Source organism: Hylobates moloch, unplaced genomic scaffold, assembly GCF_009828535.3.
Source record: "Hylobates moloch isolate HMO894 unplaced genomic scaffold, HMol_V3 SCAFFOLD_8, whole genome shotgun sequence".
NCBI lineage: Eukaryota > Metazoa > Chordata > Mammalia > Primates > Hylobatidae > Hylobates > Hylobates moloch.
The window spans coordinates 43,474,009-43,491,282 of record NW_026652283.1 but is presented as its reverse complement, the minus strand read 5'-3'; the positions used below and the strand labels follow the sequence as shown (position 1 = coordinate 43,491,282).

Sequence of the window (17,274 nt, the reverse complement as noted above, 5' to 3'; positions counted from 1 at the left end):
AGCCTGAACTCCCACGAGACCCAGAACCTTCCCCCAGGTACCACTCTGGATGCCTTCACCGTGGGAAACCAAGGTCACAACTGTGTGCCCTCAGAGCAGGACACAGGGCAACTAGCTCTCCCCAAAAGAGGAGACTGCCAGGCCGAGGCCTGGGCAGAGCTGGCTGTGTGCCGCCGCTGAAGCAAGACCAGCTGCTGAGTAAACATACTCATCTTCCACGACATGCGTGCAGCTTGAGGCCTGCTTTCTGTTGCTGGCACTCAGACAGCCAGGGGAGAAGGAGAGTCATGCCTGAGAGTGACAGAGAGGAGGAAGACAGTGGTGTCTGATGCAGCCTGGCTTCTAACCGGCTTCGTTCACATCTCCCTCTCCTGCCCCAGCCCCTCTGAGCCCCCCACGGCTTGTCACTGCCTGCAGGAGGACATAGCCTCTCAGCTGGAATTAAGGGTCCTCCGTGACCCAGCCCCGCCTGGATCCCCAACCTGCTTTCTCCCAGCAGGGTCCAGGGACTATTTCCCAATGCACCATGACCTGTCCCATCCCCAAGCTTTGCTTGAACCGTGCTGTCTGTCCAGAGGGCCCTCCCACTGCTCCTCCTACCAGAAGCCCTTTGTGACCACACCCACTCATGAGATCTCACCCTCATCTGGGCCCCCAGCTCTCCTGGACTCTTCCACTTCTAGGGGATGCTCAGGAATCTAGATGTAGCTCCTTCTGTACATGGTGGGTGCCCCCAGCCTGTGGGAAGTGCTGGTAGGTGGTGATGGGGGGAGAGCTTGGGTGGGACAGCAAACTCTATCCATCCTGTGATGAGAAACGAGGTAATGGACATGGCCACGCCTTATAAACTGTAAAGCACTGTCCTACCTTGGCCCAGCCTCCTTATCTGTGGCTTGGACTTTTGCCCAGCATCCCCATGGGCCTCCCTGCCTCCGGGTTCACCCAGCACAGCCAGCCTCCCTATCGAGCCTCATCCAGCTCTGATCATTTCCCTTCTTCCTGCCCACGTTGCTGGTAGGTTCTGGCCTCAGAGGCCTGCCCTCAGCAAGCGCTCCTTGTGCTCCCTGCCCCCCGGGCTTTGCTCCTTTCCTCCGCATAGAGTGTGCCTCTGTCATCCTGCCCTTCTCCTGCTTCAAGGACTACCTCAAACTCTTCCTTCAGAGTTCCCTGCCCACTCCAGGCATGATCGGTTGCTCGGGGCCCCACTGTCCACTTCCGTGTGATGGCACCTCTCACTGTGTCTCATTCCCCGCGTATATGTGCAAGTTCCTCTATGGCTTTCGCTTTGGGCCTGACATAGAGAAATGCTAAGGTGAAGGTTTCTCCTGGCAGACGGGGCTGCCTGCTGAGGATACTCTAGGCATCAAGCCTGGTGTTTGATAAATTTCAATTTATTGAGGCCCAACCGTATTCCTAAGGGTCACTCTCATTTTCCCTATGGTAGCACCAAGATGCTGAGGGCCTGGCTCGAGGTCACATGGTAACATGCAGCAAAGCTGGCCTGGGGACCCCAGTCTGATTTCAAAACTCTCCTTCATATTGCATAACCATGATAGAGTAAAAATGCCAGGCCTCTTTCCAATCCTTGGCTGTCAATAAACTGCCTTGGGGATTTTGTCTTTTTGCCACCCAGTTCTTCCCATGGTTCCCATGGGAGCTGCCATCACAGCCCTGACAAACAGCTGGCTGGTGTGTGAGGACGCACAGTCCCCATCCATCTTCCCACCCTCCCCAGGCTTGCTGTGGGTCCCCTCCAGGTCTCCTGGGCCCAGGCTGAAGACCCAGGGTGGACCTAGCATGTCTCTCCAGGACGCATCAGAGAGTAGGGCAGCCCCATGCCCAGATCTGCCAAGCCGCCTCCCATCCCTGACATCTAGGCTGCAGATCAATAAATCTGTCTCCTGCTCTTCTCTCCTGACCATCTGTTTTCCCTGGTGGTCCCCAGGGAGTCTGCCAGGCTGGCTGAAAGCTCCCAGGTCGGATAGAAGAAGCTATTTGGGGGCCATCTGTTTGAGAGGTGCCTCCGGCTGGGGTTCCGCAGCTGAAGGAAGCAGCCCAGGCAGTGAGGGGCTGCCAGGAGGGGACAGCAGTTAGGGAGCTGAGAGCCTTCTTTATCTTTAGGCTCAGGGCCAGGGTGTGCCAGCTCCCCCGACGCCAGCAGACCAGTGAGATGCCAGGCGTGGCTGCATCTTGGACATGTCGCTGGGGCAGATGGTGCCGGAGGGAGTGGGGAAGACAGTCTGAACCTTACCACCTCCCCCCAGAAAACTCCTTTTAAAACACATACACACACACACCCTTAAAATTGGGTTGCCAGTGACAACCTGGCATATCATCTTCTTTTTATATTATTCTTAGCCCCTCTGTTACCATAGCAACCGAACAATGCTTTTAAATATAGCAGTTAATTTTTTCAGCTTCAGCAACAAAGTTCTGGTGCTGTCCAGAAGGCCAGTGGCTGGTTTCTCTCCCAGGGGCCAAGCCCTTCAGACTCATCTCTCCCCATGTCAGCCCCAGAGTATGAGCTGGGGCCAGGTGTCCTGAGGCCAGCAGGGACCCTCTGTGTCCCCTGACCTGGCTACCCTCTAAAGTCAAGGTGTAGCAGAAAGAACCCGTGTTCTGGAATCGGCAAACGTGGGTCCAAATCCCATCCCCTCATCCCCCCTGCTGTCCTTGAAACCTTTGCTTTTCCTCTTGGAGCATTAATTTCTTTATCCAGTCATTAGAGATGACAGTACCTGCCTCATAGATTTCAATGAGTCTTAAATGAGCTAAAGGAGGCGAAGGTAGCATGGTACCCATGGGAAACACTCAATAAATGCATCTTTGCCTCTTTTCCTTTCTTCTTCCCATCCTCCACTTCTTCTCCTCCTTTTTCCCTTTCCATCCCCACCTCCCTCTCTCTTTTGCCTTTTTCCCATCCCTTGCTCCCCACTGCCTTGAATTATTGATGTTAAATTCCCAGCCAGTAACATCAGAGGGTTAAAATCCATAACCAGCCTTCTTCCAGCCTCCCCTCGGATCACCCTCCCTCCCTGAGCTGGTGAGCTCATCGGAGTCATAAATCATACATCAGGGCTTGAGAACCCAGGCCCCTGTAGTCCAGCTGCTGAGCAGCCCTGGGCAGGAGGCAGCCATGAGCAGAGGAGGCACCATTATCGGGAGCTTCTCTTGAAAGGGGAGTTGACAGCCCGTGGCCCACTGACCAGCGGCATTGTTTCAGGGGGCTCTCAGCTCCCTGCCACCCTCCCACCATCATCCTGCAGCTCTCTCCAGCCCCTCCCCCAGGCTTGCTCATCACCCACTCATTTCCCTGCATTCCAGAGGTCAGCATGGCAGGTCTTAAAACAATAGAAAGCAAAGTTTCTAATGCTCAGAAGCAGTCAAAACATGGCATGGGCTGCCCAGCAGGTAGTGAGTTCCCTGTCACTGGAGAGTTCAAGTAGAGGTGGAACATCCAGGGGGCTGGATGTTGTGGGAAGAACTGTAGTACCAGGTTACAAATTTAATAGACTCTTGTCTCCACCTATGATTCCATAATGGAAACAATAATGTTAAAATCACCATATAATTTTGCAGAACCTTGGGGTATTGGGTGATTATCCTCATTTACATAAAAAGTTAACTTGCCCAGGGTCATTTAGCTGATAAAGAGGCTGACTGTGAATCCAGAGCTCTACATGCCCCATTATTCTCCAAGTTAAACTTTCCTGGCTGGAAGCTACTGGGAAAAACATTTATTGAGCAGCGACTGCATGTGACTGTCTGTGCTGAGCCCCAGGCAGGAGGCTCAGGGACTTGCAGAAGCCAGAGACTGCTCTCTGAGGTTGGCAGTCCTATTCAGGGACAAAGAGCAGACCCAGAAAGAGAAAACAAGCACACTCAGGGCAGTGGGAGCTCAGAAGAGGGAGTGATGCTCTGGGCTGGGGTGCGGATGGGGGGTGGGAGGACACTGCAAGAGGGGAAGGTGTCCATGCCTACCAAGCCTGCTGCAGGCCATAGGCTCCTGGGCGCCTTTTATTTCTTACTTTATTTAATCCTCCCAGGGGCTCTGTGAGAATGGCCCAGCATCCAGTTTTGACAAATGCTCTGCTGAACTTTTCAAGGTCACACATCTCAGAAGTGGAAGGACCACGTGTGTCTGACACCAAGACTTCCACATCGGTGGGAGGTGGCAGAGGGAAGGACAAGCCTGCCCCGCTGTGTCAGGAGGCCAAGGATCTCCTGTCAGGCTCCACTGCCTGAGGCCAGCATGGGCAACTGGCCAGGAAGGAGGTGATGGCTGAAAAGGCCTGGTGGCTTTGGCCTCCAGCCTGGGAGGGCACCAGCTTGTTGCTTCCCCCCAGGGAGGATGGAGGAAGGAAAGGTGGCTATGAAGGGAGGGGCTGCCGGGCCATGCAGGGGACCAGCTCTGGCCTGTGATACAAGAGACCTGGGACAGATTGTGGCTCTGTTTCTGGTTTTCTGAGACCCCTGAGGCAGGTCAGCTCACGACGCTGGTTTCCCTCTTCACTCAGAAGGGCAGAGCCTTCATTGTCCTGCGCATCTCATGTGGTTAATTTGTCACTGTTAGCATCGGCCCTGACCATCTGCCTAAACCATCGGCCAGACACAGGTGCCCACTGTCCCCTTACCCTGCTTTGTTTTCCTTTTCGGCGCTTACACACCCTGATGTTACATTCTCTGCCTCTTCATTTATGCTACTGCCTTTCTCTGCCAGGAGACTGGAAACCCCACAGAGGCAGGGCCTGGCCTTCATCGAGGGCTGTGTCTCCAGCACCTGAGCAGTGCCTGGTGCGCACAAGCAGTGGGCGCATCTTTACGGAATGAATGGTGCATGTGACTAGGGCGGCATGCCTCCTTCATATCACCATGGCCCTGTTCCTGCTTCTCCTGCCACTTGTCGCAGGGCACTGTAACTGCATGTGTTGGATGTGTCTCTGCCTCACACAATGAGATGCTGAGGCAGAGCACGGAGCACAGCCCGGAGCAGGTGCTTGATGAGTACTTGTTGAAGCAGTAGAATACAGTGCTCTCCTCCCTGGACCTCAGTTTCCCCATTTGTACACTGAGAGGGTAATCACCCTAGAGGCTTGTTAACCACCCTCCCTCAGTGACATTCTGGGATTAGCGACCTGCTGGCTGGCGTTTCTGCACCTGCACCTTGGTGCGTTTGCTGCCCTGTTTGCCACCCCAATGCATGTCCTGACCTCCAAGGTTGGTCACCGCCCAGAGCCTGCCTTCCCTTTGATGAGCAATTAAAACCCCAGAATAGCCCATTGTTTAGAGTCAGGTGCCTGGACCCTGTATTTATCTCCAGTGTGCCGAGTGTGCTCGGGCCCCTGCCAGCCACGTGGTGGGCATCGTTGGAACCACTCGGGCCGCTCAACACAGGGAGTCTGTCTCTGGCATCGGGAGGCAGCCAGCTCCAAGGGGCAGCAGGAGGGATGAGGAAAAGGCGTAAAAGGGAACCAGCTTTTACCGAGAGCCAGGCATTTGACAATTGCTTTTCATATGTCCTCACAAAGGCTATGCAGGATCGGTGTTATCAACCCCATTTTATTGCTGGGAAGTCTAAGACTCAGAGAGATCACCTTCCCATGGAACTTCCTCAAGCTTGCAGAGCTTCTAAGGGACAGAGCTGGGATCTGAACACAGGACTGTCTGGCCCCAAAGCCCAAGCCGTTTCACTGTGCTCCTTAGTGTCCACTGGGTGGTGGTGATGGTCGGCCACCATCAGCCCATGAAGCTATAGCCCAGCAACCGCCAGTGAGCGAGCTAGAGAGGGAACCAGTAGACCCCATGGATGCTGCCATGAGCTCTGCATTTGCAAATCACCAGCCTTGATTTCTGGCCTCTTCCTGGCCTCCCCATACCCTCTGCCTGTTCTTCTGGGTCCTGTCAAATCTCACCCCTCTCTGAAGGAGATATCATGGCCAGGCATAGGCCTGGGGCTACCAAGTGAGAGAAGTCAGGAACCTGTGACCAATCGTGTGCAAAGGGAAGGGAGGGCACTAGAAGGCCAGCCCAGTGGGTGGCAGTGGGGACTGCAGTCTAGGCCCACAGCAGAGTGCAGAGTCCAGAGAAAAGGGCCGACTCAGGGGCATCTTCGAGGCACTACCGCTTCCCAAGGAAGCCAAGCAACCTTCAGCAAGCTGGTTGATTTCTCTGGTCTTCAGCTTCCTTATCTGTAAAGTGAGAGTAGCGATGGTGATTACACGATAAGGCCCTCTTTGGGGAGTCAGTGGAGTAATCCATGTCAAATTCTTAGCTGAGAACCTGGCAGGAATCAGGTCCTTAAGAAGCTATGATCAGCCACCATCCTATGGTGACCACTGCTGCACAGCCACAGGGACTGGGGAGTCAGGCTTCGGGTGTGAGGCCATGGCAGGACACAGCACCAGTGCCCAGGAATAAGGTGGGTGCTTGGCCTTGGGAACAAGACAGGCACATAGTTTCTAGACACAGGACACAATATTAGGGCAGGGAAGCCTGGGCGGGGGCTCTTTAGATGCCCCTCATTGTGAGAGGGAGGACCGGGCTGAGAGCAAGGGGTAGGACTGTGCTGGCCAGTTGGCGCAGGGGACCAGCCATTGGAAGAGAAGAGATGGGGGAGAGGAGAGTCAGACCCTCACTGAGGGCTTAGAGTTAGAGCCATTCCATAAGGCTCTGAAGAATTCATTGACCACTTCACATGTGCTTGTCCTTTTGAAGCAGAGCCATGGGATGTCAGAGCTGGCACGACCTTAGAGCTGGTGTTGGCTGCCCTGGGTCACACAGCAGGATGACAGAACACCCTTGCTCTTGTCTGTGCTTCTGTTTTCCTTTTGGTCACATGAAGAGTGTACACTTTTAGAATCTTTCCAGCCCTGAAAATGACCCCCAGGGACTATTTTGGGGTTTTGCCCTGTGCTAGGAGAGGGGAGGTGGGAGCTCTGAAGAGGCAGAGTGTGCAGATGAGAAATGAGGCAGGAGGAAGTGACAAATCCCCTGGCTGATGCACGAAGAATGGGATGGAGGGCAGAGTGTTGGTCCAGCTGTTATCACCTTGAACTTGAGTAGAGCTCTCTTCGGGCACTAGGGTTGCTTGCATGTTGACTCAGATTGGCACAGGTAGAAACTTCCCTAGGGCTTTCTCAGCTCCTGGTGGAAGTGGATTCTTAACCAAAAGTCCCTACCTCCCCCTGCCCCACTCCAGACACGTCCCTCCAAAGTGCCTATTCATCACCTGAGCTGAACCTGGCTAAAGCCGGCAGAATCTTAGTTCCCAGTGGGCCAGCAGAAGCTGCAATTGGCCCGATTGCCCTGAACTCTGCATCTGGCATTCCTATGGATGGCGGTGGAGGGTGGGGGTTACTGAACTGCACCCTCGCCTAAACTTTGCCATGTCAGTGACTCAGCATAACTGGATTTGCCTCTTTCTGCCTCAATTTCCCTGCCTAAGACTCCAATTATCTACAAAGCCAGAGCTGCACGTGAACTCCAGTCCTCAGTGAGCCCCTGACTGGTGATCACCGTTCCACCCAAACCCCACTTGGGGCTGGGTTCTGTTCTCCATGTCCTCAAGCTACAGGCTGGGTTCCTGACCTAAACAAGGAAGATTGTCAGGAAATGGCACTGCCTTGCTTCTGACCTCAGAGATTGCTACTGCCTGGAGGCTACCTCTGTCCCACCCGTGAATGGCCCTGCTTGGATCCACCACAGGCCTGCCCCACTCACTGGATGCTCCTTTCTCCGGGCTTCCACCTGACATGACCCAGATGCAGCTGTCCTGGCCTGCTGCTGGGGTGCCCATTCCCAGGTTTAAAGCTTGTTTGGGTATTAGGAGGCTTTGGGCTGCAGGTAACAGAAAGCTAACTACAAGGGGCTTACACAATAGGGGTTTGACTCCAAAGAGTGGAGGTAGGGGTGGTTCAAAAGCTGAAAAATGTACAGCCCAGACATCCAGGATCCAGGCGTGTTCCAGCTTCCCCCTTGGCCAGCCTCACCTCCATAGCTGCAGTGTCATCGCCCAAGGCCATGGGTAGCTGGCACAGTCCAGGGCCATATGCCATGTGGTGGTAGGGGGTGCAGAAGAGGAACATCTTCCCCAGATTCTCTTTTTATTAGCAAAGAAACTCTTTCCCAGAACCCCTGAGAAAGACTTCCCTTAACTCTAAAATGGGAGTAATTGACCCGGCTGGCCAGAACTGAGTCATATGAGCCAATCACAGGAAAATGGAATGGAGTTTCATTCAGTTCTGAGCTCACCCCAATAAAAGCAGCCTCCAACAGCAGAGAAGACATGGGGGATGACATGGCTACTAGGTTGCTTCTAGTACTTAACTTGAAGTTTTCTCGTTTGCAGTTTTGGTGCCAGAGCTCCTGGTCATAGCCTTTTGTGCCAAAGCAAGCCATTTGACTTACTCCTCTCGGAATCCATTAGGGCTCTTCAGTGTAAGCAACAGAAGCTGACTTGAGATAACTTAAGCAAAGAGGGAATATATCAGAAGGATAATGAGAATCTTATGGAATTGACAGGAAGGCTGAAAAAACAGACTCAGAAAAGGATCCAGGGCCCCTCCTGGATCAGAAAACAGGAACTATTCAGAAGTGGTCTTGTCATGGCCACAGAGATGGAAGAATGAGCTCGCAGAGTCAGGGCCTGGCAAAGAGCATCTGCGATGCCTGGCTCAGGCTCATGCCCTCCCCTTGGTTGTGAGGAAGCAGGAAGCCCTGATTTACTGTCCACCAAGACCAGGAGAGCTGATTTCCCCAAATGAAATCAGAATGCTATTGCCAAAGTGGGGAGAAGGGGTGCCGAGTGGGCAAAAGTCAACAAATGCCCACCACGGTAGCACATGATGCTTGACCCAGTGACAGACCACAGATTGCCTGGCATGCCTTCCCATGTGGGGGTAAACGACGCACAATCTCAAGTGCATGGGGCTGGTCACTCAGAGCAGGAGGCACATGAGCACTCTCTCAGGTCCCCACAAAGGTAGTCCCTCCCTAATGTCACCCTGATAGGGCAGAGAATTCCATCGAATCCTTCTAGAGGCTCCCTGTGCACTCACCTGGGGAATGGCCCCTCCTGGCATCTCCCAGTCACTCTAGAAATTCTAACGAGTCTTCTGTTCATCAGCTACAGGAAACTGGTGTCAGCCCCGGAACATCCCTGAATCTTTCTTCAAGCCTGCATGAATTAAAGGTCAAAAGCCAGGCTTACTGACCCCTGACAGGCCAGGGTTCGGCTTGGCCAGGTCTATTGCTGCAGATAGCAAACCATTATTGAGCATGTATTCATTAGGCCAGGTAAGGTGCTAAGCACTTGGCATGCAGTAAATCATTTTATTCTTCCAACAACTCTATCGTATATGGCTTTCATTTTCCTTTTCTACAGATGAGGAAACTGAGGTTTAGAAAGAGTCAGTAACTTTCTCATGGGCACAGCTAATAAGTAGCAGAGCAGAATTCAAATCTGACCCCAGATCCCCCTCTTAGCGACTTCACTGTACCATCTACACCCCACTCCCAATAGGCTTCTCGTTCTTCCCTCTTGGAATGAAAATGGATCCAAGACCTTGGTTCACACATTTGTCCTCTAGGTGTATCCACCCGCCAGAGACCCTCCTCACCCTTCCCAGTACCGGGACTTGAGCCTCAGCCTTGGCCCTTTAAGAGCCTTGAAGCTGCTCCAGAACTGCCATCCGAGAGAGGGTAAGTCCTTTCTTGCCCCACCCAAGGCCCTCCATGGAAGCATAATCATAAGTTGCACTTTTTTAATTTTCACAGCGAAATCTTGTCATTGCCCTCATGGTAGTTCTGGTTTCTAGAGGACATGGTTCTGCCTTCTGTGGGTAGCAGAGTATCCTCTGCTTCTCCTGCCAGTGCCCTCGACTTGGCAAAAGACCAGGGATGCAGCAGGTGCCCTGGGGATGGTCTAATGTAGCAGTTCACCAGCTGGACTCTAAGAAGCCCCAGAGGTCCTGCAGAACCCCTTCAAGGGGCAGCCCCGGGGGAGCTGAGGGGAGCAGCATTGAAATATACCCAGCTCAGCTTCTACCAGAGTACCCTGCCTTTATCTGTCTTACACGCTGATCTGTAATTTAAGGGTTATTTTCCAAGAAAAGATTCTCTGGCTAAAACTCACTGGTCAGCTAGATACATTGATGCTTTTTTCTACAAGATTCTGCAATATTTTCTTTGAACTGAACTCCTATATCACCCTGGCCACTGAGTGAATTGCCTTTATAGAACGATAGCTTAACATTCTTTCTTTGACATTGTTAGAGGACCAATAACCAGGACTTGCCGTCTATGTGGGCAACACCTCAGCACATCGGCAGAACGATAGAGAAAGTTGCCCATTGTGTTGCTCAGAAACTCCTTGAAACAAAGACCCTGGTGACTAATTCCTCTCCAAAATCTGGGCCAGGAGAGTTTGACTTTCCTGGTTTCCTGGTCCCCTCCTACTGCCAGACAATTAAAACCCATCTTTACTCTTTACTGTGGCCACTAATACGCCCAGAGTGTATTCAGCTAGGCATCTCTCTTTTTAAAATACGTGTATTCCAGCCTGGCGTGGTGGCTCACGCCTGTAATCCCAGCACTTTGGAAGGCCGAGGTGGGTGGATCACCTGAGGTCAGGAGTTCAAGGCCAGCCTGGCCAACATGCTGAAACCCTGCCTCTACTAGAAATACAAAAATTAGCCAGATGTGGTGGTGCACACCTGTAATCCCAGCTATTAGGGAGGCTGAGGCAGGAAAATGTCTTGAACCTGGGAGGTGGAGGTTGCAGTGAACTGAGACCGCACTTCAGCTTGGACAAGAGAGCAAGACTCCATCTCAAAAAAACCAAGTAAATAAATAAAAATAAAACACGTGTATTCAGACACAATGATGAGAACAATAAACGCGGGGGATCCTAAAAGGGGACAGGGAGGAAAGAGGGTAAGGGTTGAAAAACTACCTATAGTGTACTATGTTCACACTTGGGCAATGAGATCATTTGAAGCCCAAACCTCAGCATCACAAAATATGCCCATGTAACAAACTTGCACATGTACCCTGATTTGTCCCGCAGGCTGTCAACCTCTGATATAGCTGTACCCTAATTTTCAATGGTAGGTTAACCCTTTCCATGTGTTTGCATGGTTGTGTCCCAATAAAACTTTATTTACAAAAACAGGCTACCAGTTAGATTTGTACTGCAGGCTATCAACCCCTGATATAGCTGTACCCTAGTTTTCAATGGTGTGTTAGCCCTTTCCCTGTGTTAGCACTTAGATTTGTTGTCGGTATTCAATGCCTCAGTATTAGAAGTAAGACTGCATGGAACTTGCTTAGAATTTTTTTTCTTAGACTGTCTTCCTGGGAATTGGGATGACTACGCCCAGAAGTGTGGATATTTGTGAGGCAAAGTTCTTGATGCACGCTCTGAAGTTGCAGTCTGTCTATTTTCACTACCAGCAGCGATGTGAGAGCACCCATTTCCTCACACCCTGTGAGCGCCGGGCAGTGTCCTTCAAAACATTTGCTTCCAGCACCCCCTGCTCTTTTACATCTGGATTTTGCTTTTGTCCAGTGTTTTGAGCCTCAGTCTGCACTTTTGTTCCTTAACCTTCCTCACATCCTTTTTGGAAGTAGGCAAGGTACAAGCAAACAAATTTCTGGGTTTTACAGGTCTGTCATCCTGGGGTCAAGTTCAGGGAGTGGAAGGAGCCAGGGAGAAGCAGAGTCCTGAAGATCCAGTGTGGATGGCACAGGCTGGTAGGGCTGACAGCTATCCTTCTCTGCTGAATGGAGAACACCTTCTGCCAGGGATACTGATGGAACTTCCAGAGGCTGCGTCATTGCAGGCCAGGCCAGGATGGGGAGATGAGAGCATCTTGGAGAGAAAGAAACATGGTGGGAAGGGAAGGAAGTGAGTTTTGGCATCACATGGGCATAGGCGTCCATCCAGGCTCCGTGAGTGAGCCTGGACACGTTCTCTTGCCTCTTTGAATTACCCATTTTGTCATTTGTAAAGGGCATAAAAAGGTCAACTGCACAGGATTGTCATGAGGGTTCAATGTGATCCTTTATACCAGAACCTCGCACAGTGCCTGGGCACGTAGAAGGACTTGATGTCTTTGTTAAATTGAATTGCCTTGCATACTGGTGTCTTAGGAGCAGTGGGAAATTGATAATATGAATATTTTTAAAAAGAGTCTATGGATCCAGTGCCCACCACATGGTAGGCTCTGAAATAATAATTGATGGATGAATGAACGCATGGAACTTTGAAGTCAAACAGCTCCAGCTTTGTCATTTATTAGGTCTATGATCTTGACAATGCCTTTCCCTCTCTATGGTTCAGCTTCCTTTTCTGCAAAATGGGTCTAATGAACAAGGATATTGACATGTGCTCACAGATAAGGAAACAGACATGGGCAGCTGAATGGTTTGCCCAGGGTCTCATGGCTGGTATGTGGCAAGATTCAAGTGCCCACCGCAAACTCATTGTGAAGTGTCAACGAGGCAAAGAATTAAAGCTTCTGGCTCAATGGATGTTAGCTCCTTCCCATAAGCAGGACAGGCTGCCAGCCTTGGGGTCTTAGCGGGAGAAACAGAGTAAAGGAAGGGTCTGTAGCCACCACAGGGACTGGGACTGACTCAGGCAGCTACATACAGGCTGCTAGTTGCTGGCACTGGCGCTTGCAAGGAACTCTCTAAGCTGATTCTCTGGAGACCACCTTTCCCAGGAGCCCACTTCCTAAGCATCTGTCTCGCCTCCACAGAGCCCAGTTCATGCTGAAGCCAAATAGAGAATTTGCCTTTTCATAGCAGCCTTTTGGCCTAGAAGGTGGAGCCTGGGCTGTGCAAATGAGTCCATCCCTGGTGAAGGCCCCCAAATCCCATGTGAGGGAGAGAGTGGTGGAAGCGATGCTTAGCACGGAATGAGTTGGCCCATAGGACGAGCTGCTGTTGATCCTGTAAGCTCATTGTTACTATGGCTGTGGACTGGGCCCAGGTGCAGGAAGCTTCACCTCCTGCATGTGACATTTAATCCACCCAACATTCCTTCAAGGTAGGTGTGAGTATTCCCATTTTACAGATGAGGATACTGAGGCAAGTACAGGAGGTAAGTATACAACTAGTGAGTGACAGAACAAGAGTGAGGACTTGAATTTAAGTGTCTGACTCTAAAACCTGTGTTCCTAACCATGAGCCACGTTTCCTGCCAGTTGGTGGACAGGCCTTTGAATCCTGGAATCACGAATCTCCTCCCACCTAGATCTGTGAGCAAGGAATTGGGGGACTCCAGCTTCTTTGGGGCCAGAGCTTCAGCTATTCTTTTGCCTTGCTCAATAATACTTAAGCATAGATATTTAATAATACTTAAAGCATAGATACTTACTTCTTTACAGAAAGTATTTTATCCATTCAACAATCCAATAAATATTTATTAGGGATTTTTCATGTGTTGGGTCTTATGCTAGGTACAGGAGATACGTCACAAATAATGATACAAATAATAATTACAACTAACCCTTACTGTGCACCAGGTACTGTTCTAGGGATTGTACGTGGATTAGATCACTTAATCCTCACAACAACCCTATAGATAGCTATTATTGTCCTTTCCTTATAGATGAAGAAATTGAAGCACAGAGAGGTTAAGTAATTTGCCCAAGGTCCCACAGCTATTAAGTATCAGAATCAGGATTCGGACGCATGCAGTCTGGGATCAGAGTTCGTACATTTACCTGCCCCCACACTGTTAGGGCTCTCATAGTCTCTGCCCTTATGGAATTTAGAGTCTTTCTTTTCTAACAGTCATGTTAAAATAACACCAAAAATAATTTAATTCCGTTTTATTTGCTGAGAAGCAAACTGGACAATGAGAATCAAGAATGAATGATCCTGGATTTGGAACGTGCCAGCAGGAAGGAGTGAAGATCATGAGCAGAACCTTGGTCCATTTCCCACTGTGGCCTTGACAGCTGTATGTCCTTTGTCAAGCCTTGTCACCTCTCTGGGCCTTCATCTATTTACAGAATGGATTGTCAGTAATGTACCTATTCTATCTTCTTCTCAAAATTTTCGTGGAGACTAAATGCGGTGGCAGATGGAAACAAGATTTCACAATAGGAAAAAGCACTGGGCAAGGGTTTGTTAGTCAACCAAAGTGAAAATTGGGTGTCAGTGCGATGAATAAATGAATGAATGAATGAATGAATGAATGGTCCTAGCAGTCCCGCAGCTTGGCTCCATGGGTGACAAAGAGCTCCCTTCAGGACATCTGTTAGAGTTTTTCAGGGTCCTAACAAGGCTCTTTACCCTTGACCATGCCCCTTGAGTTATTTTGCACTTGATCTGTGTGAACCTCCAAGACTGTTTTAGCAATCATTTATTAATGTCTGCTGGGAGACCGGCCTTGTGCTAGACTCTGTGGGGAGACAGAAATGAATTTTCAATGGACTATGCCCCTAGGGGCTCACAGGCCAGGAAGAGAAATTGTATTAATAATAATGGTAATAATAATAACAATAACATGAACAATAATAACCTGCAGTATCTGAGCATTTACCACATGACAGAGGCTGTATTGAGGTTTTATGTACATCAGTTCATTTAGTCATTACAATTCAATGAATTACTAAAAATACAGTTCCCATTTTACATATGGGGAAACAAATTCAGAGAGGTTAAATAACTTACCTAAGTTCACGCAACTCTGAAATTACAGAGCTGGGCATGAACCAAAGAAAGAAAATGTGGATACAAATAACTCTATTATAAGGTATTATAAGTGTGGATACAAATAACTCTATTATAAGGTAGAAACTACTGTATACCCTAGTAGAGGGACAAGGAAAGGCTTCTCAAGGTTCAGTAAGAGAAGGGAAGCAAGACGGTGGTGGTGGTGGTGCTGCTGCTGTTGTTGATAGTAATGATGTTGATGTTGATGGGGATGATGGTGATGATGATAATCCTCGGGTGCCCGTTTGTTGAGCTTCTGCTTTGTGCCAGGCCCTTACCTGGGTGCTTTCTACTATCTCATTTATGCCTCATAACAACTTTCCAATGTCAGGATTACATCTCCATCTTACTCTTGAGAACTCAGAGCTGGAGGAAGACCAGATGGCCTCCCTAAGGGCACACATCCAGTGTTACCTGGGCTTAAGCTTAAGTGTACCTCACTGCAGAGCTGCAGCTCCTTCTTGAACCAGGATCCCTAACCTTTGAACCAGAGGGCTGGACATCTCAGAGATGCTCTATAAATGTTTGTTGAATGAATGAATATTGAATGAATGGATCCCCAAGGGCTCAAAGCCTTAAGCCCAGAAGACATAAATAACATGTCTCAAATGAGTACGTGTCCAACCGTAATTTAAATATATGTAGTGGTGCTATAATTACTAAGATACAAGTTAATTGTAAAGCATTAGTTCATTGTAACTTTTGTATTGTTTATTTTCTCAACGAGAAGATAATAGGTATACAGTTACCATCAGGAGGAGTTTGGAGAAATAATTTCATACAAAGAGAGGTCCTTGTACCCAAAATGGTAGGAACATTCTGCCATCCTGCACGGCTTAACCAAAGTGCTTTGCCCAGCACCTGGCACAGAGGTCACTTGGAGAAGGGAGGCAACCCACTAGCCTGTGGCATTTGTCCTGGGTCTATGCATGCCTTTCTTACTGGATCTAGGCTGTCCCACTCAGAGACTTCATCTCTATGAGGACCTGATGCCAGCACCTAACAACTTTCCCAAATGGCTGTTGAATGCTTGCATGAATGAATGAATAATGAAAGCAAGAAAGAGTGAATTACAATGAACAGTGCTTAGGGAACCCACAAAGGGTGTTTTCCCAGAGGAGTGTTTGAAAGTGGGAGTTCCTCCAGCCTTAGGCCTGAGCACAGGACCAGCATACCTGTGGGGTTCCCAGGGGCAGACAACTTGTGACTTTCAGCTCTGTACTGGGGTTTTGAGGCTGTGGTTTCATCCGCAGGGACCTGATCTTGACCTCGTCATAACCATGTTGGAGAAGGGGTGGTGGTTGGGGCTTTGCTTTCAGCAAGGCTGTGTGCTCACCATTTTAGGGTACATTTTTCAGACTCAGATGGAAGTTGACAGATGGCAGTGGCATAATATTCTCACTTTCTCTACTTCCCACAGGCCTCCCTCCAACACAGTTCTCCAAGCTCTAGAAATCTCTGACACATCTCGACCATGAGACCACGGCTGGTTTTTGGCAGGTGAGCCCTCCCCATCCCCCACAGGACACAGGGCAGTTTCAGCACAGCCCAAAGGCCATTAGGCTGTGTTTTGAGGCCAGGAGGTAGACAGGAATGACCTTAGCCTCGGGCAGGAGAATGGAGCCCCACACGCTACCGACACTTTAGGGAAAAAGCCACCCAAATGTCCCGAGTCCTGCAGCTGGCATTTCTGCAAATGGCAGCATATGGTGATGGAGAGTCCTGGGCCAGGAGCCAAGGGAAAGGCTTCTGACCCCAGGCCTGCCTTTATTGCTCAGGAAAATCTCAAGCAAGCACCTCCTTTCTGGGTCTCTGTTTCCTTGTCTGCAAAGTGAGGGAGTGGGACTCGGTGAAGCCAGCAGGGCTCAAGCCAAGGCCCTGGGCTCTGGGGAGGACAGTGGGGCTGACACTGCAGCTGTGTACCACATCCTTAGAACTCAGTCTCCTGTTTGATTGCTCCATGGACTTTACAGTCACAGAGATCCTGGACTGGGCTGTGTGTTCACCATATATGTGTATGTGTGCATTTTGGTGAGGGACCTGTATTCCTCCTAGTAAACGCTGCTGGAAGTCAAACTCGGATGCAATCACCAGCCCCATGCCTGCCCTCTCATGACCTCGTCATCAGGACATCATTTATTGCCTGTTGTGCTCTATCCTCTGTGCTGGGCACTGAGGCACAGAGATGAACAAATCATGGCATTGTCCTCAAAAAGCTTCTGCTCCAGTGGAGGAGATCGATGTGCAAATAGCCACAGAACAGCAAAACCTGTGAAGGCAGGAGGGCCCTATTCTGTCGGGGTTTGGTTGTGGGGGTAGTTCAAGGAAGATAATTTAAAGGTGACACTTGAACTGGGCTTTGAAGGATGAATAGAAGTTCACCAGGTGAAAAATGGAAGAAGAGCATTCTGAGCCGAAGGGACAGCAAGTGGAGCAGTGGAGTCTCTGGGATGCAGGGCCCAAGAGGAGGAGGGTGGGAGTGAGACCAAGAGAGCGGCAGGACTCTGAAGGTTACCCAGGAGCTCGGGCTGGGTCCTACACAAGCAG

At 50.2% G+C, this 17,274-nt stretch overlaps 1 protein-coding gene across 4 annotated transcripts in view; it reads left to right on the top strand.

Annotated features, from left to right (window-relative positions):
* Window positions 1-17,274, top strand: part of HIVEP3 (HIVEP zinc finger 3) — a 523,062-nt gene that overhangs the window by 314,540 nt on the left and 191,248 nt on the right. For 2 of the 4 annotated variants that reach the window (XM_032160467.2, XM_058443210.1), the window contains one exon: window positions 16,148-16,227. The exons of the other annotated variants lie outside the window; for them this stretch is intronic. The gene's annotated coding sequence lies outside the window, so the exon portion shown is untranslated. The remainder of the gene's footprint in view (window positions 1-16,147; window positions 16,228-17,274) is intronic. 4 annotated transcript variants of the gene reach the window in all.